Source organism: Canis lupus, chromosome 33 (genome assembly GCF_048164855.1).
Source record: "Canis lupus baileyi chromosome 33, mCanLup2.hap1, whole genome shotgun sequence".
Classification (NCBI taxonomy): domain Eukaryota; kingdom Metazoa; phylum Chordata; class Mammalia; order Carnivora; family Canidae; genus Canis; species Canis lupus.
The window spans coordinates 27,890,237-27,911,931 of NC_132870.1; the positions used below are offsets into that span (position 1 = coordinate 27,890,237).

The 21,695-nt window shown below is 35.5% G+C and overlaps 1 long non-coding RNA gene across 3 annotated transcripts in view; it reads left to right on the top strand.

The window, feature by feature from the left end:
• The window catches only part of LOC140623984 (uncharacterized), a 47,155-nt gene extending 37,826 nt beyond the window's left edge, over nucleotides 1-9,329 (top strand). Inside the window, exons 4-7 of one of the 3 annotated variants that reach the window (XR_012023552.1) lie at nucleotides 1,383-1,529; nucleotides 5,456-5,536; nucleotides 7,251-7,301; nucleotides 9,112-9,329. This is a non-coding gene — a long non-coding RNA (uncharacterized lncRNA). The remainder of the gene's footprint in view (nucleotides 1-1,382; nucleotides 1,530-5,455; nucleotides 5,537-7,250; nucleotides 7,302-9,111) is intronic. The other 2 variants (XR_012023553.1, XR_012023554.1) reach the window with 2 other exon arrangements.
• The last annotated feature ends 12,366 nt before the right edge of the window (nucleotides 9,330-21,695 follow it).

Below are 21,695 nucleotides of genomic sequence, written 5' to 3' on the forward strand. Positions count from 1 at the left end.
AGAAAACTGTCAGACTTCATGCAGAGCTGGAACCAAAAGTGAAGATAATTTCATGGTTCTATTGTTCTTTTTTTTTTTTTTAACTAAAGTTGGAGGAGGCATTAATTTAGACTTCCATAGTTCCTGTATACCCTTTCCTTACTCAGCTTCGCCTTTTAACATCTTATACAACTGCAGTACAATATCAAAGCTAAGAAATTAGCTTTGGTACAATTCTGTTAACTAAATTGCAGACTTTATTCAAATTTCACTTTTTTTTCTACTAACATCCTTTTACTGTTTCAAGATCCTACCAGGATCCCACCTTTGCATTTCAGTAGTGCTATATGAATGATCACAATCTAAAGTTTACTGAAAATGGCAGTGCCTTGACCTCCAGCCCCAGAGCTAAAAGAAAAATATGTATTCAGAAAGCCATAGTTATACCAAAATATCATTTTAAAATTGTAGTAGTATCTAACTAGTGTTCTTGCTTTAACTGCCATCAGTGGTTCTTACATTTTTATAGGTCATAGAACCTCTGGAGAATCTAGTAGAAGACAAAAGCTTACTAAAAAAAAAATGCAAATATGCACATGTTGACAATTTTAGGAATTCATAAACCACCAAATCTCATCCTTAGATCCCTGAGGGGTCCCAGGCTAGGCACTCCTTTCTTAATACCAAAGGATAACTAAGTTGATTTGCTTTTCACAGGTCCATCTATATGCCCTTCTTTGATACTGTCCTTTCAGTTTGTTACAGAAGAAAAAGAGGAAGAAAGAAAGGGAGGACTGGGGGAAGGGAGGAAAGGAGAACACATGGGAGGGAGGAGAGGAGAGAGGAAGAGAGGAAGAAAAAAGTCATATAATCCCATGTTCCTACTACTTCACTCGCCCAGGATAGGACAAAATTACTCAACAATTCTGCTTAATTATTTTGTCCTAAAAATTTTTTTTAATTATTTTGTCCTAGACTGCTTTTTAGGTTGGATCTTGGTGTGTATTAGAAACTCTCCATTTTGCCACATTCAGCCTTTCTTTTCTCCCTAAACCCATCCACCCAACAACCCCCCACTCTTCCTCTAAGACTTCATGTTTCTTTCAAATGTTATAGATTCACAGCAGTTGTGTAGAGACTATATTCCTCCAGTTAAAAAGTAGAAGGAAGATAGGAGGTTTTGACTTTTACTTTTAAAAACAAATTGCTGCCAGGATTACCAGGATCCTAAGGTCACTGTGACCACTCTTCCTCATAGCTTGTAAAAGCCTAAAAATATCTGAAGGTCTTTTTTTCTTCTTTAACCTGTTTCTTCTGAGGGATTTGACCCCATCCCATGAAATTTTTGCATTCATGTACGTTATATATAGTCAATGTCATGAAACTTCTTTCTGTTTTAACAGTATGTTGGGATTCTGGCTCTAATGCAGTTCATTTGAAAATTAAAAGCAAATTTCATAGGCTATGTGCTCTGCAGCTGAGGAATCTGGGTCAGTCAGATTGCCCCATCAGAAAGAAAATGGGCATTTTTTTCATGGACCTATTTTGAGGTAAGAACCATACTTTTTCTGGAAGGACTCCGCCCCTCCCACCTGAGAGAACTCAGGGTGTTCTTTACTACAATTAATTCTTTGTCCTAAGAGTCTTTGGACCTAATCATTGTTCCAGAAAATCTTGAGTCAAGTCTATTGCTTTAGCCTTTTACATAATATAATTTGGAAAGACTTTTCAGCAAACCTAATTCAAATGAGTCCATCTGCTAAACCTAAAATATGAGCTTTTCATAAAATGCAGATGCAATAACAGACTGAAAGCATGAAAGACAGCATGTATACAATCATTTAGCAATAGCCAAATGCTTCCTTTTGTAAAGAGAAAAACTAAATGTATCATTTTCTAGCTAATAGAATAAGTCCTCATAGTTTAAGCTTTGATGTTGCCACATGAGTAATTCTTTCTCTAGTATGATCGAAATCACAGAAAAAACATCCTGATAAGATTTGTCTTTATGACCTCCTTTGATCTCTTCTATTAATAGAAAAGAAAGAAAGGATATTTGGAGGCCTAAGCTCCCCATTAATCCATGGAACATTTTAATTCATTGTATTTCTTTATAAGAGATGCAAAAACAAATTTTCACTAAGCAATTTAGTACAAAACCGCCTCAAAAGGAAAAATCTAACATCTGATTTACTAAAACCAGGAGGTTGTAAACACACAGCTAGATAATGTAGAACTTATTTCTCTTAGTAACAGTGCTATTATTTTAAATTATAGCCATTTATGGTACATGAAGTAGACATGGCTTTAGCTACTTGCTATCTGAGATGATTTTTCAGTATGCTGAGCAAATGATTACTCTTGAAAATAAGAAAAAAAAATTTGGATTCCAATATTTACCACACATTTCAAAGTCACATAAATTGGTCTTGACTCATGCTTTGCATTTTACTTTTCAAATTAAACAACTGTTTGTTTTCATTATAAGAGATGGAAATTTTAAAAATTGAGAGAATTTCAAATAATGAACAAAAGCAGGGCACCTGGGAGGCTCGGTGGGTTAAGCATCTGACTCTTGGTTTTTGGCTCACATCATGATCTCAGAATATTGAGATCAAGCCCCTGGTCAGGGTCTGTGCTGGCCATGGGGTCTGCTTAAGATTTTCTCTTTCCCTCTCCTTCTGCCCCTCCTGCTCACTCTCTCTCTTAAAAAAAAAAAATATGAAAGCACAGCATAGGAGGTGAAGGTGGAACATGTTATAATTCAGGATTGAAAACTACAATCCAAGATAGGTCAGCAGCTTCAGTTTATCTTTTGGCTTTCATCTTAAACATGACATCAGAAAGCATATGACACGCATGAGTTTAGAACTGGGTTTTATGAGATTCTGCAGAACAAAAGGGAAAAACTATTAAATTCCAGTGAATTTTTGATTTTATGGCTTAGTTTATTGGGATTGGATAGAGAATTAAAATGGGGAAACTTTAAAAGGCCCATTGCAATTCACTAGGAATTTTATAAACATGAATTCTCTACCTATATATTATATAAAAGGAAAGTATTAGAGGTTCTGGAAGCTCCAGCTGTTACTTTCATTTTAATCACTGAAGGCAGAATGTGATAAAAAGAATACTAAAAGAGAAGATAGGATATTTCTTTAGTAATTAATTGTATCACTGGAAAACATAGCTTCTTTGCATCTCTCTCTCTCTCTCTCTCTCTCCTAATCTATAAAGTAAGGGATTTGGAGTAGATGATTTCTCAGGGTCCTTTCTAATTTATTATTGTTTGACTGTTATCATTGTGTCCAAAATATTCATGCAAAGTATAAAGAGGGCTGTGCTTGTGATTTCACAGGTAAACCTTTAAAATGCACCAGATAGGGCACCTGGGTAGCTCAGTGGGTTAAGCATCTGACTTTGGCTCAGATCATGATCCCAGGGTCCTGGGACAGAGTCTGGTGTCGGGCTCCATGCTCAACAGGGAGTCCACTTGTCCCCCCGCCCTTCCCCACACTCATGTATTCTCTCTCTCTCTGTTTCTCCCTCTCTCTCTCAAATAAATAAAATCTTTAGTAAATAAATGAATGAAAATTAAATGCTCCAAATAGTTTTTCATCAATCCAATCACACTTTGTTCTAATGTCTTCCTGCCATATTTGACCCATGTCTCCTGTGGAGATATCCATACCCTATCCCACATTCATACAAAGTAAAAGGAAAATCTCATCAAGTTCTATACTTAATAGCTTAGCACAAAATAGCAGTTGCTTCTTCCAAAGATCTTAGAGGAAATGTGACCAGAAAGACAAAAAGTCAGCAGACCTTGATAAGCAGAGCTTCAACAGCCTCTCTGGAAGTGGCTGGTGAAATCAATTCTCTTGCTGGTCTCTGACAAGGCAGACAATAGAAAATATTTGAGCTTGCACAGTGTAGACGACATTTTACTGGACCCTATGGAGAGAGTCCAAATACATATGAAAATCTAGTGGCTACCTTGGAAAGAGTTCATTGTGTGTTTAGAGTGTTCAGGAGGGGATTTTTTTCCATTCCTAGTGCCCTCTCAGGTACATAGCCATTGACTTAGTTCCTCTAACTAATGGTATAATTGGTCAGCATAGACATATTTTAATATTATGATAATTTAAACTTATCCTATACTTGTCCAAAATATAAGCTGACTAATGAAACAAAATATATAGCCTGATATAGTGTTTTAAAACTGATAAAAGAGAGCTTTCACAAACCAATGGGGTAAAGATAACTTGTTCAACCAAGGGAATTAAGAGAAGTAAATAACTACTGGGCAGAAATTAATGTGGGATCAATTTAGGTTTTTATTGTTTGCTGAAATAACCTCTGATGGATTAAAGAGTTAACTGTAAAAATCATACACAGCAAAAATAAAAACATTGTTGAATATAATTTGATTTCTGCATAAAGGAGAATCATCAAGCTTTAAAAATGGAAAAAATACAATATAAAAGATAAATTTAGTTACAGAAAAAGTCTAAATTTTGTCAGTTACACTGACAAAAATTAGAAGGCAAACAATAAATTAGTCTGAAATTTTCACAGAAAATATCAAAGAGGTAAAATATTGTTCATATAAAGAGCCCACAGAAAATATCACAAACACCAAAATCTCCATTGATAAATTTGGAAAGAACAATGACAGATAATGCATATAGACACAAAAACCAATACTACTAAAATTGTCAGATTAGCAGAGTTTTCTTCATAGATACCCCTCAACTTTAGAGAAAATGCGAAGAAGTCAACATACTCATAGTCTGGTGTTTAAAACTTAAAAGGGTACAAAATTTCTAAAACTAAATGTGGCAATATATTCTAAAGGCCTTAACAATGCTCATACAATTTGACTTCTATAAATTTAGCCTAAGGAGATATACTGACATTTGGACAAAATTTTAAGATGTTTAATGCAGAGATATTTACAGTGGCAAAGAAATCAATTAATAAGTAAAAGAAAACACTTTGAAAACCAAGTAATAAATGGATGATTAAACAAATTATGGTTTTCCTTGTTCCTCATTGTTTTTGAGAATATAGGAAAACTTTGTTGTAATGTTAACTGAAAACTAAAATAGAGATTATATGGGATATGAAGTCAGTTATATGTGTTGTTTTGTAAAACATAAGATAATTCTAGGAAAAAAGTCCTACAATGTTGACAGTGTTTGTCTTTGGTTGGTAGGACTATAAACCGATTTTTATGTTTTTTTGTGTACTTTTTAATTTTTTGTATTCTCAGTAGCATGTATTATTTGGGGGTAAAAATTAACCTTCAAAATATTGTAAGGACATAAAGTATCAAAAGTCCTGCAGTCAGATTTATGTGAATAAAGTGTTAATAATAAAAGCCCACTTTCTTCAAACTGTTAAGTAAAACCAATGATCTATGATACTTCCACATAATACTAACAATAATACTTAAATGCTTGTCCTTCCACAGTAAGTGAACATAGTGGCCAATGTAATTCAAGGTAACCCCCATCTCCTTCTCAAGGAGAAAACTGTAAAGCAGAACAGTCTGGTAAGTTAATCATAAATTTGAGTAATGTTCTTGGGTTCAAAACCTGCTCCACCATTTACTACATCCCTGAACCTTAGTTTTCTCATCTGTAAAATGGAGAAAATCACAGCACCTACCACACTGGGTTGTTATGAGAGATAAATGAGTTAATACATGTTAAGTCCTTAAAATAGGGCACCTGGGTGGCTCAGTTGGTTATGTGCCTGCCTTCGGCTCAGGTCGTCATCCCTCGGCCCTGGGATCAAGCCCCACATCAGGCTCCCTGCTCATCAGAGAGTTTGCTTCTCCTTCTCCTTCTGCCCCTCCTCCCTGTTTGTGTTCTCTCTCTCTCAAATAAATAAATAAAATCTTAAAATAAATTTTAAAAAGCCCTTAAAACAAAGCCTACACACAATTAGCACCCAACAAAAAGTATCACTGAAGCTTCCTCACAATGGCAGTTGCAATCCATTAGATACCTCAAAATGTATTAAGGATATAATAAGCATGCATATGTAAAATGACTGTTTCCCATTGTAGGGATAGCAGAGCACTTCTAAGATAGGTTATAAAAACTGCCCTCATTAACACATTGAACTAAAGTACAAATGGAGAACCACATATGTCTACATGCTTAAAAACTTAAAGAATTATTAAATAAAAATTCTATTCTTCTTGTTTGACAAATATAGCTTGTAATGACCTAGAAGGCCAGATTCAAATTTAAACTTCTCACAATACTTAGAATTTAGGCTATTAATGGTCATTCACCACCACCATCACCACACATACAAACACACAAACACACATACAGACCCCTCCTCCCAGCGTACCCCGACTCCTCCTTTTTCCACCCCAGCTTCACCCACACTGAAGGGTCCTCACATCCAGGTATATAGTTAACCAAGACTATATTTTCAGGCTTGGTCCACCATTGGCCTCCCACCTCCAACAAACAGCAGCCTTGGCCCCCTCTCACCTCCAGTAGCACAGAATGCTATCAGATTCCTGTGCCCAGACAGCAGTTTTAGGGTTGGTTGGGCAGAAAATTCTAGGCTCCCAGGTACATAGATAATAATCCATAAGGAGTAGGGGGTGAGGCTCTGAATTGCCATCAACTCTTCGCCTCACAGATTTTCCCCACCCAGGGGAGGTATGGCTATAAGAAGGCCAAACAGAATGCCAAGGCAGAGACCCCTTTGCCTAGACAGTAGGACATTGCCACCTGCAAATAATAGGAATATTCATCAAACATGTATCTCATGAATTTAAATTGTAGGAAACTCACAATAAAATGGAAGTGCTCCAGATATCCACATGAATGTGAACATCTGGGAATTAAAAATAGATGTTTTGGTAAACTAGAATATTCTATATAAAAAAAAAAACTCTGTGTTGCATTGGTCTCATCCTAGTTGCCACATTCCACGGTCCTATAAGCACAGGAAAAAAGACCTTTACTTTCTCTTCTCCCACATCTCTGATGGCTATGCCTTTTGCTGGCTGCTTCTCAGCCTCTCTGGCCTCCCTTCCTCTCCTTTGATCCCTCCTTCCACTTTAAGACCTTTCCACAGACTCTGTCATCTACCTGGAATGCTCTATCCCCATGTATTCTGAAAAAATATTAATATTTTATTGACATTGATATTAATTAATATAAAATATCATGGTAATTGATACTAATGTAATACAGTATTAATATTAATTCCTCAGAAACCTTCTGATCTCCTTTCAGATACCACTTCCATAAAGAAGCTAGCTGCTGTTGAACCTCCAAACTGAACTGGTCAGCTCTGCTCAGTTATACACTGACATAGAATCTTGATCCTCTTCTTTTATAGCACTGAATGATTTGTAATTATATATTCAAGAGGGGTTTCATGAATGTTTCTCCGCTTCAATGATACTATAAGCTCAATGTGGGCAAAGATCAAACAATGTCATACAATGTCAGCATTGAGCACAGGGCCTGGCATATAGCAGAAGCCATGTAAATATTTGATGAATGATCATATAACATATTGGAATAAATGTCACAATACAAAAATCTGACCTAGTCATCCGACATCTAGGGAGCCAAACCTACTTAAGAAGGATCCAGAGATTTGACTTGACAGAGCAGGGCTCTGGGAGACCTATGTGTTTGTGGAGGAGACATGGAGGTGGTAGATGGCAACAAAATGAAGTGCTCCAGTAATGGTCTGAATATTTCCTAGGTCTTTCAATGTGGGCTCTGCAGTGGTGAGTTGGAGCCAGCTTATACTGGCTGGCTGTGAGAACTGATCAGTTGTGAACAGCTCTTCCAATTCCAATTCCATGTCCAGTGACATTGAGTCGGGAGCCTGTGGCCATGGAGAAAGTATTTACACCAGAAAAATTAGAAAATGCTACAAATAACAAATCACCAATTTTTTTCCTATTTCTGGAGAGCTGACTGTTAAATATTTATCATCACATCACTGACACCATGCCAGTAAATTTCTAATCTGCCTCATGAAGAAGCATAGTCTTAAGGTTTTCTAATTTCCTCACAATCAAGAACATACTTATGTCTTTTTGTAATTGAAAGAGTTTTAGTATCGTTCATTGGGAGATAAACACTTTTTTTAAAAGCCTGAATTGTTACTTACTGAGTGATTATATTTCATGTATTGAAGTTTCAAAAAATATTTTTACAGAAAATTTTAAAAAACAAAAGCCAAATGGAATATTATATGAATCCATCACATAACTTCAATAATTATGATCAATACTGTTTCATTAATCCCCCACTTACTACCCCTCCCCTTCTCAGTGAATAACTTCAAAACAAATGCCATATCATTTTATTTTTATGTATTTCAGTATGTATCTCTGATTGATAAGTACTTTTTAGTAAAACTAAAATATAATTATTGTGCCTAAAATATCTCTTATATTATTAAAAATCTTGTCACTGTTCACATTTCCATGATTGACTTCCAATTACTTGTCCAAATTTTTGTTTGGATCATTATTCAAATAGGGTCTTTATTTAAATTGGTTCACATTTTTAAAGATTTGATAGACTTTCCCCCTCCAATGTATGTTTTCCCCCTTGCAATTTTTTATTAAGAAAATCAATCAGATCACTTATTCTATAGACTTTCATATAGTTTTGATTTTGTTGATTGCAACCCCATGGTATCATTTAACATGTTGCTCTATCTCTTATATTGCATGTGAATTACTATTTAGAGCGAGAGGCTTAATCACATTACAGTTTGCTGTGTGTGTGTTTGTCTGTGTGTGAGATGAGGGGTGGAATGGGACACTAGAGAGGAAGTGAGTGGGAAATATTACTTCACAGCCAACACTTTGTATTTCCACTAAGAGGACCATATTTTGGCTGTCTCTCCCTCGTGTTTATGTGTGCTTGTGTGTGATTTTCTCAGTCATTGCTGATTATATCACTGAGATCCATTAATTTGGGGAATTTATAAAATGGTATTATTCTATTTCTATTATTTCCTCTTTATTTATTAATTGTAATAGTCTTTAAGGAGAAACTTCTCTTTATACATTATTGGTCATCCAACAATTTGTACCCAAGTCAAATTCTGTTTTCTTTTCTTTAGAGAGAGTGTGTACACACAAGCAGGAAGGTGGAAGGGATAAGGAGGAAGGGCAGAGAGAGAAGAAGAGAGAGAATCTTAAGCAGGCTCCATGCATGGAGCCCACTGTGGGGCTCAGTCTCACAACCCTGAGATCAAGACCTGAGGTAAAATTGTCGGACACATAACCAACTGAGCCACCCAGGCGCCCTCCTAGTCAAATTCTTAAGATATAATAAAAGAAGTCCGAGTTCCATCCGTGTCTCCTCTATCATTTTCATTTGTACCCTAAGGTTTAGATCATATAGAAAAAAAGGACAATAGTTGATTTTTATCAGTTTATAGCATTAAATATCTATATCCATAAAAATTTTAAATGAAAACAAATTAAATACTCCACTCAAAAAACTAGAGAAAGAACAACAAAGTAAATCAAAAGAAAGCATAAAAAGGATTAATAGTGATAAAAACAGAAATTAATGGATATATGTGTTTTCAAGTAATGAATTAGTTTCCTAACAGCCTCCAAAAGCAACTAAGGATTTTTTCAGTATTACTATAAATTCACAGATCTAAACAAATATGATATGTTTCATTGTTTCGTTGCTTTTATTAATACTTATCAATACTCAAATGGTTCCATTTTCAGTCACTGAGAGATTTTTCAAGTTGGCTTTTGAGTCCTTTTAATGTAACCATAGTCTATAATAACTTTCTTGCTTCTAATATAACAAGATGTTCTGAGTTTATGTTGTACATTCCTACCCTCAACTACAATCACTCTTTTCTCCAAGATTCCTAGTTCTTAGTAGTGGGAAATGATATTCAGAGAATATAACTTTGGCATGAGGGTATTTCCATGCTATTGAGTTCTTGGCCATTTAACATACCAAACATATTTTTTAAGATAAAATATCTCAAGTTCATGTTGGTATTTTTAATTTACATATATTACAACTGTTTCTTCTTTTCCCACACCATAAAACTCACTCCTCAATATCAATATCGCTCATCTGTTCTATGCCACAATACACATACCTCAGTAAAACAATACAAAACTACTACCAAAAATGTGATTACTAAAAAATGACTTAAAAATATTTTGCTATTATTTTTATCATGAGGACATATTCCACTAAGAAAGTACAAATTATTGAGTTTGAAATCATTTAGAATAGTTCCTCTGTGTGTGCATATAAGTGCAGTTAAACCATCAACTGGATGCACAATTCATTTCATTTGTATCCTTTCTGATACTATGGGATTTTTAACTATTTAATTTTGTTTTAATTATATAAAATATTAACATCATTTCATGTTAAATACTTGGAACAAGGTATGTTGAAAGATTCCAATTTCATCCATATCACCTCTTGCCTATTCTCTCCCTCATCATCCAAAGCATCAGTTCTAATAAACAAAAGTGACCCACTATACTTTCTCATTCTTTTGTTATGGCAGGGTTTTTTTTTTCCATTTTTAAATATAAGCAATATAGGGATGCCTGGGTGGCTCAGTGGTTAAGAGTCTGCCTTCTGGGGATCCCTGGGTGGCGCAGGGGTTTGGCGCCTGCCTTTGGCCCAGGGCGCGATCCTGGAGACCCGGGATCAAATCCCACGTCGGTCTCCCGGTGCATGGAGCCTGCTTCTCCCTCTGCCTATGTCTCTGCCTCTCTCTCTCTCTCTGTGACTATCATAAATAAATAAAATTTAAAAAAAAAAAAAAAAGAGTCTGCCTTCTGGCTTAGGGTGTGATCCTGGAGACCCGGGATCGAGTCCCACATCAGACTCCCTGCATGGAGCCTGCTTCTCCCTCTGCCTGTGTCTCTGCCTCTCTCTCTCTTTCTTTCATAATAAATAAATAAAATATTTTAAATATATATATAAGCAATATAGTATATCCCTTTCTTAGAAAAATAATAACACACTTTCCATCTTTTTTTCCCTTTAACAATATATCCTGGACATCATTCCACAGCACTATATTGAACTTTTTAATATTCTTCCTTATAGCTGCATATTACTCTGGTATGCTGATAGATAGCAATTCATTCTGCCACAGAAAATTCAGATTATTTCCAATCTTTTGTTACTGGGTGCTGCAACGAAGAGTCTTATGCATAAATCTCTTCTTTTTTTGCCAACGTATTATAGAGATAGACTCCTAGAAGTGGAATTTTTGCAGGGTACAAAAGTGAGTCAAAATGTATGGTTGACCCTTGAACAACAGGGATTCGAACTGCACAAATCTACTTAGATATGGTTTTCTGTTTTAGGGGGTTTGTTTGTTTGTTTGTTTGTTTGTTGCTGTTGTTGTTGTTGTTGTTGCTGTTGTTGTTGTTTAAGAGTTGACAGCCAAAGCTGCAAGGTCTTTATTTACAACTCTCCATACCAGTCTGCAGAGAGGGACTGAATGGAAGGCAACTGGTGCAGAGGTCGTCTGTTGCCCTCTGAGTAACCAGGGAGGCTGAAGAGGCATCGGCAGTCCCTGGCTCAGGTTGGCTACGCTTGCAAGCTGTCCCGTGCACCGCCAGGGTGGTCAAGTTGAGGGCCAGTGGCTGGTGGGCAAAATTCAGGACTAAAGCAGAGAAATGTACCCAGAGGGCAGAGCTGCTTTGCACAGGGAGCCCCACACCCCTGGCAATTATCCTCACCCCCAAATGGCTCTGGGACTGCACACAGGGCCAGTCAAGGGCCCTGTGCCCCTTCCAGGCCAGGCACAGATTCCTCCTTCCCATGTTGACCAGGCTTGCAGCCTCTGAGGCAAGTGCGCTCATATATGGCCACGCCTCCAAGCAGAAGGGAAGCTGTAATGTGCCTCCAGTCCACTATCATACCTGCAGGCCCACAGGGGGCTCCACTGCTGAGCCAAGGCCATCAGGCTGTGAAACATCTCCATTCTAGTATATTATACTAAATTTCCATATAAACCGCATATACAATTGGGTTACTTATTGAATTTTCTATTTTATTCCACTAATCAGTTTGTCTATGTAACATTAACAAAATGACTTAATCATATAGCTTTTTAGTGTTTATAATACATTTTAAAGTATTTAATTTTTTTAAAGATTTGGTTTATTAGAGAGAGAGAGAGCACAAGTGGAGGGGGGCAGCAGAGGGAGAGGGAGAAGCAGATTCCTCACTGAGCAGAGAGCCTAATGTGGGGCTCAATCCCAGGACCCCAAGATCATGACCTGAGCCAAAGGCAGGTACCCAATGGACTGAGCCACCCAGGCTCCCTGTATAGTATTTAGTTTTGAAGATGAATCGCTGTGACTTCACTATATATACACATTTCCTCTTCTTTTTTTGGTATTTTCCTGTCTATTCTTATTATTTATTTTCTTTCCAATTAAATTTTATCATCAGTCTATCCAGCTATGGAAAAAGACTGATTTTTTTAATTGGAATTACATTAAACTTAAGCAATTTAGGGATAACTGACATCATGACACTGTGTCTTCCATCCAAGAATGAGTATGTCTATTTGTTCAGCTCTATTTGTGTGACTCTTGGAAACTTTTTAAATGTTTTTCTTATCTACATCTTGAAGATTTTTTTGCAGAGTTGATACAAATGAATATAATTTCTGTTATGATTCATGAAATAGGATCTGATCCATTTTAGATTCTGATTTTTTGTGATGCTTCCTGATTTTTTATGTTAATTTAATAACCTCCTATTATACTAAATTCTCTATCATTTTTATTGTTTTCCACAGTTTCTTTTCTATATAATTATTCTATTTCCACATAAATATAGTTTTACTTTTTCCCTTGCAATTCTTATGCTTCCAATTGTTTTCTCTTGAGTTATCTGCATAGGCTAATACCTCCAACAATATGTTAAACAGTAGTGGAGAAAATGAGCAGTCTTACCTGGTTCCTAACTTTAGACAAAACATTTCTACAGTTTCCCCATTAAATAAGACGCTAAATTTTTTATGCTAATTTTTCAGAAGGAAGGGAAAAGGGAGGGAGAGAGAGAGAAAGCTCATATGGTTAAATATCCATCAATTACTATTTCATTGAATGTTTATACTATGAATGGATATTGATTGTTGTCAGATGCCTTCTCTGAATATTTGGAGATGCTCAAATGATTTTTCTCCCTAGCCTTCTTACTATGTTGTATCAGTTTAATGAAATTTTTAATAGTTAACCACCTGAATTAAATGAACCATGTTGCATTCCTAGAATTAATCTCAGCCCTTGGTCATCGTGCAATTACTTTTATATATGCTGTCAAATTCCAGTTGCTAATATTTTAATACTTTTATTTTTTTTATTTTTTTTTTAATACTTTTACTAAGACTATGTAAGACATTGATATTCTTAAGTGAGATTTTCTGTACTTTTCTTTTTTTGGTGGTATCATTGTCAGCTTTGGGGTTTAATGTTATAGTAGATTCAGGCCATGAAATGGGAAGATTTCTTTCATGACTATATTCTCTGGCATATTTTGAATGCACTGGGATTATTGACTCAGTGCATTTGAAATATTAAATGATTTAAGTTTTTCAATTCCAGTTGTATATGGTTTCCTGTAAAACCAGGTGGACCTGGGACTCTTCTGTGACAGCTTACTTTTCTACTTCTTTACTAGTAATAGTTTCATTTACACTTTACTGGGGTCAACTATGATAAGTTGGATTTTTAAAATTTCCATCTTTATGAAGATTTTCAAATCTATTTGCACATATTGGGCAAAATAGAACTTTCTAAATTGCTTGGTTTGATGGATTTTTTTCTTCTTTTTGATTTCCAATTTTGTGGTTTTCTGCTTTCATTTTTTCTCTTCTTTATTATTTCTTCTTTGTCCTTTCTTTCAATTACACTAAGTAATGGTTTCTCAATTTTAATATTAATGGAATAGTTCAATGTGATTTTAGGACTACTTTTCTGTTTTCTAAGTCATTAATTTCTGTTTTTATTTATATTACTTCCTTTTTTATGCTTTCTTCTGATTTACTTTGTTTTTTTCCGTTTTAATTGATGTTCCATTCGTTTTCATTTTTATTTTTATTGATACAGCTATTTAATGCTATAAATTTTCTTCTGATAACTGATTCAGCTGTATCCCACAGATTCTGCTTTTCTCTTCATTACCATTATTTTTGGACAATTCTGCAATTTTGAGTTCCTCCTTTGAACCAAGTGTTTTTTGGTAGCATGTTTTTAAAAATAAAATGGAATTTTCTTTGCCATTATTATGCCCTCCTTCCCTACCGCACTGACTTCGAATAGTTTAGTGCTTTTAAAAAGTAAATACCAGCAGTTTCTTGTGATTATTTAAACTTGAGCTCATAGAGAAAAAAACAAAACAAAATACCACACAATCAACCTTAATGAGGAAAGCCAGAGAACAAGTGAATGGTAAGTTTCTTACTCTCCTAAGACTTTCATTTCCAAGTTCAATCACTGGCAATTCATCTTGAATTCCCTCATGTGACCTTGTTTTGTAGAGCCGGGGGGGGGGGGGGGGGCTTTGGTTGACCAGACATTTTTTAATACTGTCAAAAGACCACATGTCTTTATGTCACCCCATGCTGAAGTACTGTAGAGTATATTTAATCCTTCACAAATAAATTTGCACTACAATAGTATCTCCTACTGAGGTGAGAAAAGAAAGAGACATTATTTTTTTGGAGGGGACTGTGAAAAGGATTTTCTATATATAATGCTTTACTATTTTTTTTTCTCTTTTAGTATACTTACAGTGATAGGATTTAACTTCTAGTTGTTTATGGGGGGTTTTCAGCAACTCCTTCATAAGTAACTCCAAGCAATTCCCTAAAACTTAAAGATGAAACCTCATACTGACTCTAAACACACATACTAAAACAAACCCCCTCACGCCTCCAAACTGTAGTTTAGAATCCAAAACTCAGGGTGTGTGTGTTGTTTTCTTCCTGCTACTATGGCTCAGAGATGAGTAAATGTTGGCTTCAGCTTTCTGTCTTGGAACCTACTCCTTCTTTTTCATCTCAGTTTAATTGGTACCTTATATGGGGACAGCAGCTGAAATGTGATTACATCTCAGGCATCCTGGGATGCCTGGGAGTTCACGGGGAGTCAGGGAAAACTCAGAAGCATTGAAGAAAACAAAAGCCAGAAAAATGGAGTCAGTGCCAGCAGAGAGAAGTCAGCATGCCAGATGGGGGCCAATGCCAGGGCAAGCAGCTGAGAGCTAGAACCTCATGGTATCAGAAGAACAGACCACATTGGAGGGCCAGAAGCCAACCTGGAGCTGTAGAAGAGTGGAGAGAGCAAGCTCACTTCCCCAGCTGACCCAACTGGGATCAGATCAAAGAACCCGGTGGAATGATTTTGTTCAGCCTAAAGCACCCTTCAGAACCAGAGCCAGAGCTGCAGGGCTGGTGCCAATGGCATGCTAAAGAGGCTTGAGATGAGCGATCCCCAGGGAATCCATCCTCAGGCCTGAATGAGGAGACAGTTTTAGAGATTGCCTGGAAGACAGTATTGAAATACCAGAGCTAAACACCATAAACTGCCAGTGCTACTGCACTGCTACTTTGTTACATTAGAGAGCAGGCATTCCCAGTGCCCCTAAAAAGGAGCAGAATTGCAGCCCCCTCTTCATGCTCTTGGGACAAGATCAACAAAAAAGAAGTCAGCACAAGCAAGTTTTACATCATTTTAGATGAGAACTGTCCCAAGTTTCAAGTCCAATCAGGAATTTTTCTTTTTTTTTAAGTTTTTCTTTAAATTCATTAGTTAACATATAGTATAATGTTAGTTTCAGTAGTAGAATTCTGTGATTCATCACTTACATGCAACACCCAGTCCTCATCACAAATGGGATTTTCTTTCTAAGAAGTGAGCTCCTTCTAACTGAAATAACCTCCAGTTATGAGCAGCTATCATTCATCTTTACCTCCTTTTCTATTATCCCAATTATCTGAAGAGACAAAATACAGATGAGATTAAAATTTCTATTTAAGATGTGATCCATCTGATTGGAGTGTACCTTGCTCTTTCAAGAGCAATAATTATAGTAAAAGTAATATAGTTGAAGAAAAGAACAGAAACTCATTCCAAAGAAGATAGCTAACAACAGAATATCAAACACACATCAACTCATTTAGATGTTGCCCTATAATCTAGCTGCTCTTTCCATTAGAATAGATTTAGAAGAAGATGTAAAAATATATACATTTATGGATGTGTGTTATTTTGCCTCTTAAAATGTCTAAAAGTAAATAAATAAATCTCTAAAAAGAAAAAAAGAACCTACAACAGCTTTAAACTAATTCTTATTGAAGTGTAAATATTATACAATGTTGTATTAGTTTCAAATGTAAAACGTTGATTTGACAATTCCATACATTACTCAGTTCTCACTACAATAAGTGTAGTCACCACCTGTCACCATACATTATTACAGTATTATTGACTATATTCCCTATGCTGTACTTTCCATCTCCATGGCTTATTTATTTTATAACTGTAAGTTTGTACCTCTTAATCCCTTTTATCTATTTGCCCATCTCCTCACCCACCTTCCTTCTGTCAACCACCAGCTTGTTGCCTGTATTTTAGTCAGTTTTGTTCATTTGTTTTGTTTTTCAGATTTCACATATAAATGAAATCATACGGCATTTGTCTTTTCTGTCTTATTTCATTTAGCATAACACTCTCTAGGTCCACATGGTAACTAATCATAATCAAACCTATCCAGGTATATATACTATTTGTATTAGAAAATATTTCATATGTATGTGTATATGTGTATGTATGCATATATATATATATTCTATATATATAGAATATATATAAAATATAGTACTCTCACAGAGTCACACACTGTTTTAATGCTTTATAAGTACCAAACTCATTATTATAACACCCTATAAACAGTTATCAACTTTATTTTTTTTATTTAATTTTTTTTATTTAATTTTATTTATTTATTCATGAGAGACACATGAGAGAGAGGCAGAGACACAGGCAGAGGCACAAGCAGGCTCCATGCAGGGAGCCTGATGTGGGACTTGACCCCGGGTCTCCAGGATCACACCCCAGGCTGCAGGTAGTGCTAAACCACTGCATCACCGGGGCTGCCCTGTTATCAACTTTATTTTTCATATGGACAAACTGAGGAATAGATTAAATAAATAATTCAAGGTCACACAGCTATCAACTGGGGAACCCAAAACATTTGACTTCAGATATCCTGCAGAGGTTCATATACTTGAAATTTTGCTGATTGTATCCCCAAAGTACCTTTTCTTCCTGGTTAATAAAGGAACTTAGTGATTTTATTCCAGTTTCACACATTTTACTGTTGTCTAGTATTTAAGTTTGACATTAATTTTGAGCCTCCAGTTGGTCATTATTATTATTGTTGTTATCATTGACATATCATCATAAACTATCATTACAATCAATGCTTGTTTATGTCAACCAGTATCTTTGCTTGCTATTGCTACTCACCTCTCAATCCTTTCTGCTAGGATTAGGTTCCTATTTCATGAAATAAAAATTATAAGTGTTCTTTCAGCAAGATGCCAAAGATAAAATATTCTTTCATTGTTTTTTTTCTCTTGTGTCTCTATATAATAGTTTTGCTGGGTATAGAAATCTAACTCAAAAGTAATTTGTCAGTACTTTTTAAAGACTTCATTCCATTAGGCTTTCTATTGTTATTGTTGAGATGTCTGCTCCCTATCTACTATTAATTATTAGGTAATATTTATTTTAATTGCTTTTAAGATTTTTAAAATATTTTCTTTAGTTTACTGATACAAAATATGTCAGATTCAACTTTTCCCTATTTGATCTCTCCTAGAGCTCCCAACAAGTATTTTGTTCTTGTTAAATAATAGATCTAGATATATAATAAGCATGTCATAAATACATGGCACTTTATCTACTTTTTATCATTTCAACCACCATATAAATATGATATTACAGCAAACTTCTTAAAAACAAGGAACTTATTTTTCACTTATTTGTATAACAGAGCTCTATACCCATTGAAAGTGTTCTATGAATGACTTAAGGTTTATTTTTCCATACTTCTTATTGACCTAATGTTTTTATTTATTTTTTTAAAGATTTTATTCATTTATTCATGAGAGGCACAGAGAGAGAGGCAGAGACATAGGCAGAGGGAGAAGCAGGCTCTCTGCGAGAAGCCTGATGCAGATCTCAATAACCAGACCAGGATCATGCTCAGCCAAAGGCAGATTCTCAACCACTGAGCCACCCAGGCATTCCTGACCTAATATTTTTAGATTCAGTTACAATTCATAGTAAATTAATATCTCCACATTCTCTTCCCTCCCTTCCTCTCATTTCTAAGACAAGAAGCTGAAACCAAAGATAGAAATAAAGGAAAAATCTTAGGGCTCATTTCATAATTGGGATTTAAGTAGAAATTGCCACTGCTCTCTAATTTTCAATTATATTATGTATAATCAACTAGGTCAAAATATCTAATTGCAAAGGCCAAGTTGATTAGCCTAAAAGGCCAAGTTGATAAGATATAGTTTGCAAAAACATTTTTTATCCCAAGATATCATTCCTCAGATATCTTCTGTAAAAGTGAATTCTCAAAAAATGGAAATATTTTAAGGGGAAACTTTCTGTACCCAATAAAGCACAAAATAATGCCAATATTCTGCTGTATGAGACTAAAACTTAGTAACAGCTATTGAATTATGAACTTATTAAGACAAGAATTGGAAGATTGATCATCACACTGAAGCACTAAGGAAATAATCCATCTCGACAAATTTAAGGAAGGCTTAATGATTTATCAGAGATTATATGCAAATTAAAATGATTATTCTATGTTATTTTGGACTTTCCAAAATATTTCCCAAACATTGGTGTGACTTTCTTCAAGAATCTGATAAATAAAATAAAAATGACACAAGCTTAGATATTCTTCCTATTTCAAAGTATTTTTTTAACATAAACTCAATCATAAATATAAATTCAATACATTTTTATTAGTCATAGTAAGGTCTAACTTTTTTTAGTTACTAGGGTAAAAGAGCTTTAAATGCATGCCTTTTAAGTGAGACAGAAAGAAAATTAATTTTTTATGAGACGATTTTAAAAAGAATTATCTAATATAGAACAAAGACAAATTAAATTTTAGGAGCAATATCAAATCCTGATAATTTTAAGATTCAGGAAAATGTGAATTACCTTAAAATATTCTAATGTAAAAAAACATGAGTCCAGTAAAGATCCCAGCTTCTTAAAAACATCTTTCAACAGGGAGCATCTAGCAGTTCTTTTAAGACAGCATTCTGCCCTCAGAACTAGAAAGACCCTTCAGATATCATCTATTTTAGTCTCCCAACTTGTGGTCCTTGGATCCTGTGAAATTATCACTGGAGATACACCAAGGCATGTAAAAACCAGGAATTTCTTAAGGCGAAATCAGTATGTCACACATATATTTGTGTGGCTGTTTCTGATGCATGGACATGCAATTGCGACTAATAGAAATAAAGCATTTCTGAATCCATAGAAATTACTGTCATATATTTTTCTCAATCAGTTGACATCATAAGTATGGTTTCCTAATACAAGGGAATTTTTGGAACCTTAAAAGAGGTAAATGATGAATCTATCTTTCTCCACCTTATCCATTTCTTTCAAGCATATTTATATCCACAATGTAAGCTCCACGAAGGTGAGAATTTATACCTATCTTTGTTTACTACTGTATTTCTAGAATATTTCTTGACATATAGTGAGTCCTTAGAAATGTCTGTTCAATGAATGAATGTTAATTAACATTACCCAGCACTGGATATTAAAGAGCTTTAAATAATCAGTGAAGAAACACAAGTTACATGGAGCTGTTAAAAAGGCAGACCTGTTGTCTTCCTTTTTGGCAAAAAGCTACATCTTAGCATAATAAATTTTTGTGTATGTGTTTAGAGAATAATTTTTCAGACTATCCACAATTTATTGCTTTTTTTCATGCTGAGATAAAGACTTATTGTGAAACACGATCACTTTTTTGGTGCTTTGGAGCCCATCTGCTCCTGGATGCCAATTAAACTCTGGCAGGAGCCTGAAGCTCTCCATGGAGCAGCTGGTGTCAGCATCACATAAAATATTCTCCTGAAATGTATCGTTCTGCTGCTCAGGGAACATGCAGTAGAGGCTTAGCTAAAATAAAGAAAGGACAAGGCTGTGACATCCAAAAATAAAATCAAAGGGGATCAAGTTAGGGTTATTTATATATACTGATACTGGGCTCAGTAGTCTAAACACCTCACAGCTGTTCAAAATTTGAGAAGAAGAAATCAACTATATCACTAACATCTCCCTAGCTGAAGGAGGCTAGGGCCAGGTAGATCTGTCCTCTGTCTACCACTCGCAGCCTCTGTTACAGTGATTTGGTCTTAGTTCTCTTTAGTTTAAAGTTGGGGTTAAGAAATCTAGATCTGATATCAGATAATGTGGGTCCCAAGCATGCAACTTCCTGGCTCTGTGGCCTCAAACAAGCTGTCTCATCTCTTCAACCTTAGTTTTCCATTCACACAATGAGGAAAATCATTGTTCTTGCCTTCTGGAATTGTGAAGATTTAATAAAAACAATTCATGCAAAGCACTCAGCTCAGGTTGTGGCTTATACAGTTTCAATAAGAATTAATAATCACTATCATTACGGGGGATCCCTGGGTGGCTCAGCAGTTTGGCGCCTGCCTTTGGCCTGGGGGCGATCCTGGAGTCCCAGAATCGAGTCCCGTATTGGGCTCCCTGCATGGAGCCTGCTTCTCCCTCCTCCTGTGTCTCTGCCTCTCTTTCTCTCTCTCTCTCTTCCCCTATGTCTATCATAAATAAATAAATAAATAAATAAATAAATAAATAAATAAATAAATAAATCTTTAAAAAGAAAAAAAATAATCACTATCATTACTATCATTTATAAGAATATAAAGCATGGGCCCATGATTAGTACAACTAAAGTTTCCTTCTAACTCCAGTTAGACCCAAAAGGATGGGATACAAGGAGTACTTAAACTTCTTGGGCAATAGACACCTGTTTTCCTCTCTCAATACCCACATCTCACTATGACCCAATGCTGAGTCAGCTCCCAGACTTGATATTTTCTCCATTTCCCTAGGTATCTTTCAATAAGAGTCAGATTCAGGGTCTGATGATCTCAGAACAAACACTGATCACTCATGACATCTGTAAGCAATTGCTCTCTCTAGGCTTATATTGGCCAGAGGGTGGAGGGTGCCATTACCTTGCTTTGTACCATGGTCCCCTTCTCAGTCTAAAGGTTTCTCCAAACCTCAGCCTAAATCTTGAAACTTCTTAGAGAATCAATCTCTTATGCCCACTTTGTGACATACTTTATTCCTTTCATCTCTGACTACCTATTTCTCTTATTTCTCCTATTTTCACTCTGCTGTTCCTCTCTACCATGCCTTTCTCCCTTTCTATAGTATTCTTATTTTTTTTTCCTATCATCATTCTATTTTTTAAAAGATTTTAGTTGTTTATTTGAGAAAGAGAGAGCAGACGTGAGAGTCCAAGCAGAGCAGAGGGAGTGTGAGAAGCAGACTCCCTGACAAGCAGGGAGCCCAATGCAGGGCTCGATCC